Here is a 10170-nt window from a genome sequence, read left to right on the forward strand (position 1 = left end):
AGAGAGTTCTAGGTTCGGGTGTGTACTAAATGTGTCAGGCAGGGCTTTTCAAACGCAGACCCTGTGGCGTCGAAACTTTTGACGCACTATGCACATGACGACTTCAAAAGCGTTTGCTATACTGTAGTGTTAGATAGCCAAACCCACTGTCTGCCAACGTTACGCATATACGCATGACTTCCAAGGGTTCGTTTCTACTCTAAGAAGTAACGCAAAATTGACCTCTGTTTAAGAGCATTGCTTTGCAGCCCGAGTGCGTGGTGATATTTCTCTTCTGTTAAGGTGTTTAAGGAATGTGGACTGAGCGGTAACACCGCGTCGAGGAAGCTCTTCTTCTCGTCCTAACAGAGGCAAAAATGCAGCAGCGATAACTGTTCAATCTTCCCCTGTTTCCACCCCACGGGAGCACCTCTACTAATGGTTACCTCCATGAAGTGAAAACGCGGGGCACACACTCGATTACGATTAATCTCCAAAACACCTGGGTAGATAGTAATCAGTGCCGTGAATGTGCCTCTGTGGTCATTCTTCGAAGTGTGCCAGGAACATATGGCCCACATTAAGGGGTCGCCACTATGAGAGGCAGGAAATACTCGCCTTACAGCCGTTCCCTTCATTTCAGAAATTATTTCCCTTAAAGAAAAAAACAGGCTTTTCTGCCAGTGCTTCGCCGAGCCGAACGGAACACGATGTGCAAGGGTGTATCAGTGCGAGCGGCAAGGCAGCAACACCGCGCTATGATATGTGACTTCTGTACAGGCTGACCTGGACCAGTCGGGCGTACTCCGAGTTGTTGTTTTGGGGTGAGCAGCTCCCGCTGGCGGGGCTCGTCCTGGTACTTGCACGTAGCCGTACTCCCCACTTGAGAATGGCGCTGAACAGTGACTGGGAGCAGCGCCTGCTCTTCGTGTTCCACCGGCTAACTGGCGCACAGTGTGAGCCATTCGAATTCATGCATCAGCAGCACTTCCAGACCTGGTGAGTGGGTTCAATAGTCGTTTGTGGGGCGGCGTCTTGCAAAGGGTCTTGCTATAACAGTGCTCTAACCTACTTCTTGTACGTCACTGATGAAAGCCAAAGAAAAAGTATGTGGGAGATAATTAGTACGAGTGTTAAAAAAGGTTTCGTAAAATGATACATGCCTACTTTAACAAAATTTTACTCCGGCCCTACTGGCTTTAGTTATCCAGAATGCGCAAAGGCAGCAGTGGCTGAGGAGCCGTAGGGCCGCGAAACCTATTGCAAATTTTGGGGGTGTTTAGTATGTGGCGCGAACCTCGAAGTTGGTCACGCAGTGATCTAGTAAGAAAAACTTTGCGTTTGTGCATCTCGTGGCGAACTTTATCAAGGGAAACTTCAAATCCGTCACTGGCAGCCTCGCATCCATGCTTAAGGCCAAATCGGAACGTCTGACTGCGCTCTTCCTCCTCCAACTTCCGACTCCCGACGTCGGCCTCGCTGTCATCCCCTGGGGTGGAGCTGCATTGATGTACCATGGCTGCCTGCCTCACGACATGTTCCCGAAGTACCTTGAATGGGAACAAAAAAAGCACGTGGAAGCGCAACATCAATGAATTCTTCCTCATGAACAGAAAAGGGATGAGAGTTTTGATTTCAAAATTGTAAGAATAATAATAAAGAGAGGGAATAAATAATAATGATTAAGTCAAAATGTAATATTTGATAAAAAAGAAAAATTTTGGAACACTTAGCAAGGCAGTCGGTGAGATTCTATCAGAAAATTTAGAACAGCGGTACAAGCAGATCTGTGGCTGAACCCAAATGTGGTGGCACCAAATAATAGCAAGAGAGGGCTGCTCAAACTTAGGCCAAGATGCTGCAAGGGCTCCTCCAGCAACCATTTCTCAGAGAGTTGAATCGGCGACAATAAAGCCAAAAAATGTTCTATAGATTCAGGCTCACGGCAAAATGCACAAAGGGGAGAGAGCGCCAAACCCGAATTGTGTAAATAGAAATTTAGAGGGGGGATGCGGCAACGCAGCCTCGCCATTTATACTTCACGCTGCCGAGAGCAACAAATTTTCCTGTTACAATAATATTTAAGGTGCTCATAATCCGCCGACGTTAAACGTGTTGTGTCTTGCGAGCTTAAAAACGCACGACGCCGAAATCTAGATGCTGTAATATAGGCTGTAGCCAGGATGATTGGCAACACAGGGCGGCTGAGGGAAGCCTTTCTGAGATTGTCAGCAATCTCATTTACTGTCACACTGCTGTGACCGGGAACCCATACTAAATGAACAAGGCTCAAATGTGGAGGAAGTAGGGATAAGAAAGTTGTTAAAATGGGACCGTCAACATGTGCAGCGAGGGACGAAAACGAAGATAAACAATCAGTAATTACTGCAACTGCTGTAATAGAGGGGTCTAGCTTGCGTAGAACAAGTACAACTGCTAGAAACTCTTCTTGAAATATAGGGGTGAAATCTGGAAGGCGCAGTGAAAAGGACCAGTCTAAATGCGCGCAAAATATTCCCACACCTTCTTTTTCAATGCATTGCGATGCGTCAGTGGCTATTGCTATATCTGTAGGTAGGGTCCTCAGATGATCTTCTAGTAGAGCATTTAGAATACTCGGTGGCAAAAGGCTTGCATTTTTTGGGAATATGTCGACGAAAACAATGTGGATAGCGGGCCCATTGCGAAGCGCAGGAAGGATATCATAAATTTTTACATCTAAAGGCTGAAGTAATGTTTGCACAAACACTACCTGAGGGGAATTGTAACGAGACCAGGGGACACCAAAAAAGGAGGTCGGCTGACAACAGAAAATGCTTTGGGAACGGTGGAAATGGGATTCATAGATCCTGAGGTAAGTTTGCACAGTAAAAATTGAAGTCGTGATAAGAGAGGCGGAATGCGGGCTTGAAGGTACAGCACATTGGTAGCGACAACTTTTGGAAGACCGAGGCACATGCGAAGTGCTTCCCTCTCTAAAAGGACGAGAGGACGAAGTTTATATGTAGCCGAGCCTGAAAACAACACTGATCCAAATTCTAAAATTGGCCTGACATACAATATGTAGATCATTATTAGCGCATCTCTGCGCATGCCGTACCGGTGATGACATAATCTCCGTAGCATGCCCACAGCACCAGCCCCTTTCGCCGCGACATGGTCCATGTGAGGTCGTCAAGTGTCGCCTTCTTTTTCATAGTAAAGAATTTTCTTTTTTTTCTAGCATGCACCCTCAAGAGGAAGGGCTAAAAAGGCGAAACTGTTTCTTGGCCCATGAGTGGCGTGGAAAGTTCTCTGCACGAACTGTCAATGACGAACTCTGGTAAATAAAAAATTTAAAAGTTAATTAAGCAACAGTTCTTAAGCAACATATATCTAGTAAAATGGAGAGATAAGGAAATAAAATAGCAAAAAAGTCAAAATAAAATATAAAAATAAATCAAATATAATATATAAAAACTGAACAAGTTAGAGGATGCTTAAGCTTCGTCTTTAAGAGAGGGACGCGACTGCGTGTTGCAGCGTTGCCAAGGGGTAGACGAACGCCATCGAACTGTTCTGCGCCACGCCTTAACCGTTGGACAATTTAAGGAAAGGAAATGACACCTGTCAGATATATCGACAGACAGTCGAACAGTGCCGTATAGGAAGAAAATTGCGATGAAAACTGATTTTAAGGAAAGAAAATGGCGCCTGTCGAGCTAATCTCGCTGGACACCCGAACCGCGCCGTAAGCGAACGGAGAAAGGAACAAGTATAAAAGAGGGAGTGAAATAACAAACGAAGAAAGAGGTGCCTGAGTGGAGGGCTCCCGAATAATTTCGACCACCCGGAGATCTTGGAACCGGCTCGGACGTGGCGTGGATCGGACGCTCGCGCGAACGCTCCTCGCTTCACCCATGCCCACCGCTGAATTCAGCGACGGTCAACACCGCTCTTGCCTGGATTTCGTCTTCGAAGCTCGGATAACGCCGTCGGACGCATCGGCAAGTCCCTTTTTGCCTGTTTCTGCGGACTTTTCTGCGTTTCGGCTCTCGCCGGTACGCACGGCCCGCTAGGCCCACGCCAGGCCTAGCGACCCCGCTCTGACGGGGCTGTGCCGCATTATCTGAGTGGGATCTTCCTCTAACACTGGATATGGAAGTCACCGTGGAGGGGGCTGACATTAGCCCCGAAGAAGTTTCGCACCAATATGGTTGGTTCACCGTCGGTGAATCGAAACGCTCCGGTCACGAACGCCAAAGGAATAACCCCGCGGCACACAATGGAACCGATCGCGCCCAGGGACAGGGCAGCATGCGGCACTCTGCCGACTCCTCTGCGAAAAAGCTTGGCCGACGACTTGCTCGACAATCGGTGGCGTCGAACCTACCTCGCCTACCCAAGGGCCTAACCAAGGTGATATTCCGGCCATCGGGCGGCCTCCGTATACTCGAGAGCTGTGGCCAACTCGGCATCTTTCAACTCATCCGGGACGTCGCGGGCCTCACCTTGGCAGAATCATCTGAAGACTGCGTGCTACTCAACTTCAAGCAACACACCATACTGGTGGCCACCCATTCCGCGGTACGAGTGGAACGCTACTTAAACATCAAGGAGCTCATCTACGGCGCGAACAAGATCGCCATCACCTCGTATGTCGCCACGCCGGATGGCAGTGGTAAAGGAGTGATCCAAGGCGTTCCGAAACATCTATCGGACGCTGACATCCTTGCGAACCTTCAGCATCCAAGGAATCCTCCAATATGTGGAGTCCGGCGCATGGGTGCGCAGTCCAGTCGCAGACGGTCCTCATTCTCTTCAACGGTGAGCGAGTTCCCCGTTGGATCAACTTCGGTGGTGGCATGATTCGCTGCTGCCTCTACAAAAAAAAATACGAAGTTGTTCTTTGTGCGGACAACTCGGACATCGCAGAGACGTTTGCCCGGACCCGAAAAACGCTAGCTGCCGCGGATGCGGCGTGGCCAATCCTCCTGAGACACATAGCTGCGAGCCTGAGTGTGCCTTGTGCGGTAAGGGCCATGAACTGGGCAGCAACAAATGCCGCGAAATCTACCGCACTCCATACATTGTCAGCAAACGCCGCTGGGAACAGGAACGCCAACATCTGACCCAGCATAGCCAAGAGTCGCCGCAGTCTAAAGAGCGACGCAGCCGCACCAAAAGCAGGGGACGAACAAATTATAGACATCGATCCAGCTCCTTTCCACGACTGGAACCGAGAGGCCGGTCCGCCTCCAAATCCAGGACTCCTTCACACCAGCCACGGAACCCCGGTTTGAACCAGGACGCCGTCGGCACGCAAAAGGTAGGCTGGGCAGATAAAGCCTCCCAGAAATCTAACTCCAACCCCTCTGAGCTAGCAGACCTGAAAGTGCTGGTAGGGAAATTACTTCGTGAGGTCGAGGACCTAAAGAAAGAAAATGCCGCTCTAAAACAGCAACAAATGCAGGCTGGGTCACCGCCTACGACCGATGGCGCCAATAAACCTACCCCCTCTACCTCCGCCGGAGTGGACATGCATGCTGAATCAACGCGGGCACCCCCGCCTAAGCGAAAAGCAGGCGATTCCCTGTCCGAAGGCCAAACACTAGCCGACACCATTCACAAAATTGAAGAAGCGCAAACGCAGACTAACAGCACCCTCATTCAAGTGCAGCTTACAATGACTTCCATCATGGAAGAATTATGCAGACACCGGCAGGAACTAATTAACTTAGGCAGCTGGCAGCAGGAAGCAGAGAGCAGGCTCCTTCCTCACAAAATTCGCAAACCCGCTTCTTCTGAAGCGGTATCCGACTAGCAACAACATGGCGCCACAACCCAATTACACCATCTGGCAGTGGAACTGCCGAGGATTTAGCCGCAAACGAGCTGTACTCCAACAATTCCTCAACAATAGGGACGGACCGGACTTAATCGCACTACAAGAGACACAAACAAATAGCAAGCTAGCTGGGTATCAATCCTTTTCATCGGGGGGTGGAACGCTTGGAGTCACGACTCTTGTCAAACGAAATATTGCGGTAGTACAGCACGATACCCCAGTCACAAATGTCACACACGTGCTAGTCGAATTAATTCCGCCTAGGAAACCCGACCACAGTCTGTTTGTGCTGAATGTCTATAGCAGCCCAAAGTTACGGAAAGCAAGCTTCGGCCCGCTTTTTCAGGCGACCCTGAAGCTCGCAGGCAATCACCCCGTCATTTTCACGGGAGACTTTAATGCCCAACACCCGGCTTGGGGTTACGCACAGGAGGACATTAAAGGTAGAAAACTGTGGCTCACCGCACAACAGTGTGGGTTGACTCTTCTTACCGATCCACTAGTCCCCACCCGCTGCGGTAACAGTGTTTCCAGGGATACGTCTCCCGATCTGACTTTTGCTAAAAATTCGGGCACTCCAACATGGATAAACACTAAACAAAATTTCGGCAGCGATCACTACATATTGGAAATAGTGACCTCAACTGGCCCCAAACGTCGTAGCGCTCGAGCCCCCACCCTTGTCGATTGGGACACGTTCCGCGCTAAAAGAGCCGCCCGAGAAGCTGATACCCCCGAAATACTAGACATAGATATCTGGGCACAGGATCTTTGTCAAGATGCCAAAGCAGTCACCCATACGTTAGACCAGGCTGACCACCTGGAGATTGCGGACAGCCGGCTTCTTCACCTATGGGAGGCAAAGAGTGGACTCGAGAACCGACTCAAACGACAGCGGTGGAACCGCAATCTGCGCAGAAGAATAGCTAGGCTAAACAAGGAGATCGAGGATCATGCAGCTAAACTTACTCAACAAAACTGGGATGACATATGCAACCAAATGGATCGCAATATGGGAGTCTCTAAGACTTGGCACTTGCTCCGTCATCTACTTGACCCTACAGGTAGCAGAACCACCCAGAGGCAGAACCTGCAGAAGCTTGTGCATGAGTATGCAGGCCCACCAGAGGACCTTTTCCTTGAACTTAAAGATAGATATATTGGCAATGCTCCTATCCAAGCCTTCCCAGATTATGCTGGTCCGGAAAACACGCAGCTCGACTCCCCCATTACTGTGGATGAGGTTAGGGCAGAGATTGCCAGGCTAAACTGCAAATCCGCCACTGGCCCCGATGCAGTATCCAACAAGATCCTCCGCAACCTGGATGAAGTGTCGCTACAATCACTGAGTATATGCAGAAATGTTGGTCGGAGGGCTCCATCCCACAAATATGGAAAACGGCAGAGATCATTCTCATCCCAAAGCCAGGGAAGGCACTCAGCCTTGAGAACCTCAGGCCGATTTCGCTCACGTCTTGTGTAGGTAAGCTCATGGAGCACGTAGTTCATACCCACCTCAACCGGTTTATGGAGGAGAACGAGCTGTACCCTCCAACCATGATTGGATTTCGACCAAAACTTTCTACGCAGGGTGTAATGCTTCAGCTCAAGCATCAGATTATTGAGGCAAAAACGCGGGACACCAGAATAATTCTTGGACTTGACCTGGAAAAGGCCTTTGACAATGTCAGACATGATGCGATCTTGGAGAACCTTCATGAAATCGGGGTGGGAGCCCGCACCTTCAACTATATCCGCGACTTTCTTTCAGGTAGAAAGGCGCATTTTCAAGTAGGAGGTCTCCACTCGCATGACTTTTCCCTCGGCAACAAGGGCACCCCGCAGGGATTGGTCCTATCACCATTTCTCTTCAACGTTGCAATGTTGAAACTTCCACACCTATTAGCGCAGGTTCCGCAACTCCACCACAGCCTCTATGCTGACGATATCACCTTGTGGACCGCCGAGGGCAATGATGCCGAAATCGAGGAGAGACTACAGCATGCAATAGATATCGTGGGGAACTATGTAGACCCTAGGGGGCTGCGGTGCTCTCCAGCAAAATCTGAATTTCTCATATTCCGCAACATCAGATCCCTTGCGCACACCCCACCGGCCATCGAACTCAGTATTCGCGGAGTCCCCATTCCTCGAGTGCCCAAAATTAAAATCTTGGGCCTAATTCTACAAGAACACGGCTTCAATGGTGACGTAATTTGGAAGCTTCAGGGAACCTCGCAGCAAATTATGCGACTCATTCGCCGCATTAGTAACCGCCACTCGGGCTTGAAGGAAAGCAATACTCTCCGTTTAGTACAAGCCTTTGTGATAAGCCGCATAGCTTACGTATGCCCTTACCTACATCTCAAGTCAGCTGAAAAAGAAAAAGTGGAGGCCATAATCAGAAAATGCGTCAAACAGGCAGTTGGGCTACCCATGCACACAGCGACTGAGAAAGTGTTAGGTCTCGGTCTTCATAACACCCTAAGCGAGATTATTGAAGCGGTAACCGTCTCGCAGTACGAACGACTATCGGCCACACCAACTGGCAGACACATTCTGTCCACACTAGGCATAACATACGAACGACAAGGCGGACCCACAACTGACCTTCCCAAACATATACGCCAGCTTCTGGTCATTCCTCCACTACCTCGAAACATGCACCCAGATTTCCACGCTGAACGTCGTACAGAGAGAGCCAAATCATTAGGCAAACGCTTTCTTATTGATACCTCTGTGGTATATGTAGATGCGGCAGATTCTTCGGCTGACAAGATGGTAGCTGTGGTCACCACGGAACGTGGTACACTCATAACTGGGGGCACTATACGCACTCAGCACACACATGTTGGAGAAGAAACAGCCATTGCTCTAGCCATTGTGGGATCCTCGGCAGAAACCATTGTCAGCGACTCAAAATTGCCTATGCGTAACTACACGTTTGGAAGAATCTCCCCACAAGCAGCACGGATTCTGCTCAATTATCAGCCCACGCGGCGCATTCGCCTAATCTGGACGCCTGCTCATGCTTCCCTTGCTGGTAATGAGGCGGCTCATAACCTAGCTCGAGAACTGTCCCGCCGAGCTGGGTCGTGCAGCCCGCCCGCCCTATACTCTGGCAAGGACAGGTTGTTTTCTTACAGAGAAATCCTGCAGCACTACAGGCTTGCAAGACTCAGATTCCCCCCAGCAGATAAAACGCTCTCCAAGCAACAGGCCAAAGCCTGGCGTAAACTTCAAACTAACACCTATCCAAATCCCCAATTGTGTAGCTTCTATTCGGAAGGACTCTACTCAAACAAATGCAAAAATTGTGATGCGAAAGCCGATCTAAATCATATGATCTGGAACTGTCCGCAGTCCCTACCAGCGAGTCACTTCATTACCGACTCTGCTCATTGGGCGGCTCTATTGCTCAGCCCCGACCCGGGGATACAGATCAAGCTCCTCCAGCTGGCTGAAGACGCCGCCGCTGCCCAAGGCATAGCGGTCGCCGTTTAAGCGGGGGGCGACTTCGTGTCGCTCCTCTATATCCGCTGGAAATAAAGTTTCACAACCAACCAACCCGGAGATCTTTAAAGTGCACTGACATCGCACAGCACACTGGCACCTTTTGCGTTTCGCCGCCTATAGCAATGAAAGCTGAAGGTCAAATGATGCTTGGATTTGAGCTGTCACTGGAGACTCGCCGCAGGCGTCGTTGTGACGTCATACCAGATAACTTCTCGCCGTTGTTACCGTTCGTTCCGCCGCTGCGCCGACCGCCGCTCCGACCGCTCGCGCTCGCAATTTGTGCCTTGTGACTATGTGATTCGCTGTTGCTGAATAAGTGCCGGTGCTCGCCCGGTAGACACGGCGGAGACATGGAGCCAAAATCGGACATCGAGACGAGTTCTTCGACTGAGCAATGGAGACGCCGGTCTGCTTCCAGCGATCCCTACGGCAGAGAGCGTCACGAAACCGCGTTTACTGGGAATAAGTCGCGATGGCGGCTTCATCGAGCTGATGAAACCGATGAAGAATGGGAGCTGCGACTGTAGAAGCAGCGGAACTGGCAACAAGAGTATATCCGCTTCGACAACGGCCACAGGTTCGGTTGCCTCCCGCTCCGTACAACATCGCTAAGACGAGTTTAGTCGGTCATTTTTGGGCCTTTCTTTAAGCTTTATACAGCGATATCTGTATTAGATTTCATATAAGCCATGTACGGTGTGCAACGGCAGCGATAACGCGTAACGTAACGCAATCTACTTTTGCGTTTTCTAATGACGTGGTTCAAGTGTCTACATAGAAAGTGAGCCTGGAATGCGCCTTTCCTTTCCTTGAAACCAGGAGAGTGTTTAGACAGTGAATAAAGTTCC

Source organism: Amblyomma americanum, chromosome 1, assembly GCF_052857255.1.
Source record: "Amblyomma americanum isolate KBUSLIRL-KWMA chromosome 1, ASM5285725v1, whole genome shotgun sequence".
In the NCBI taxonomy this organism is placed as follows: Eukaryota; Metazoa; Arthropoda; class Arachnida; order Ixodida; family Ixodidae; genus Amblyomma; species Amblyomma americanum.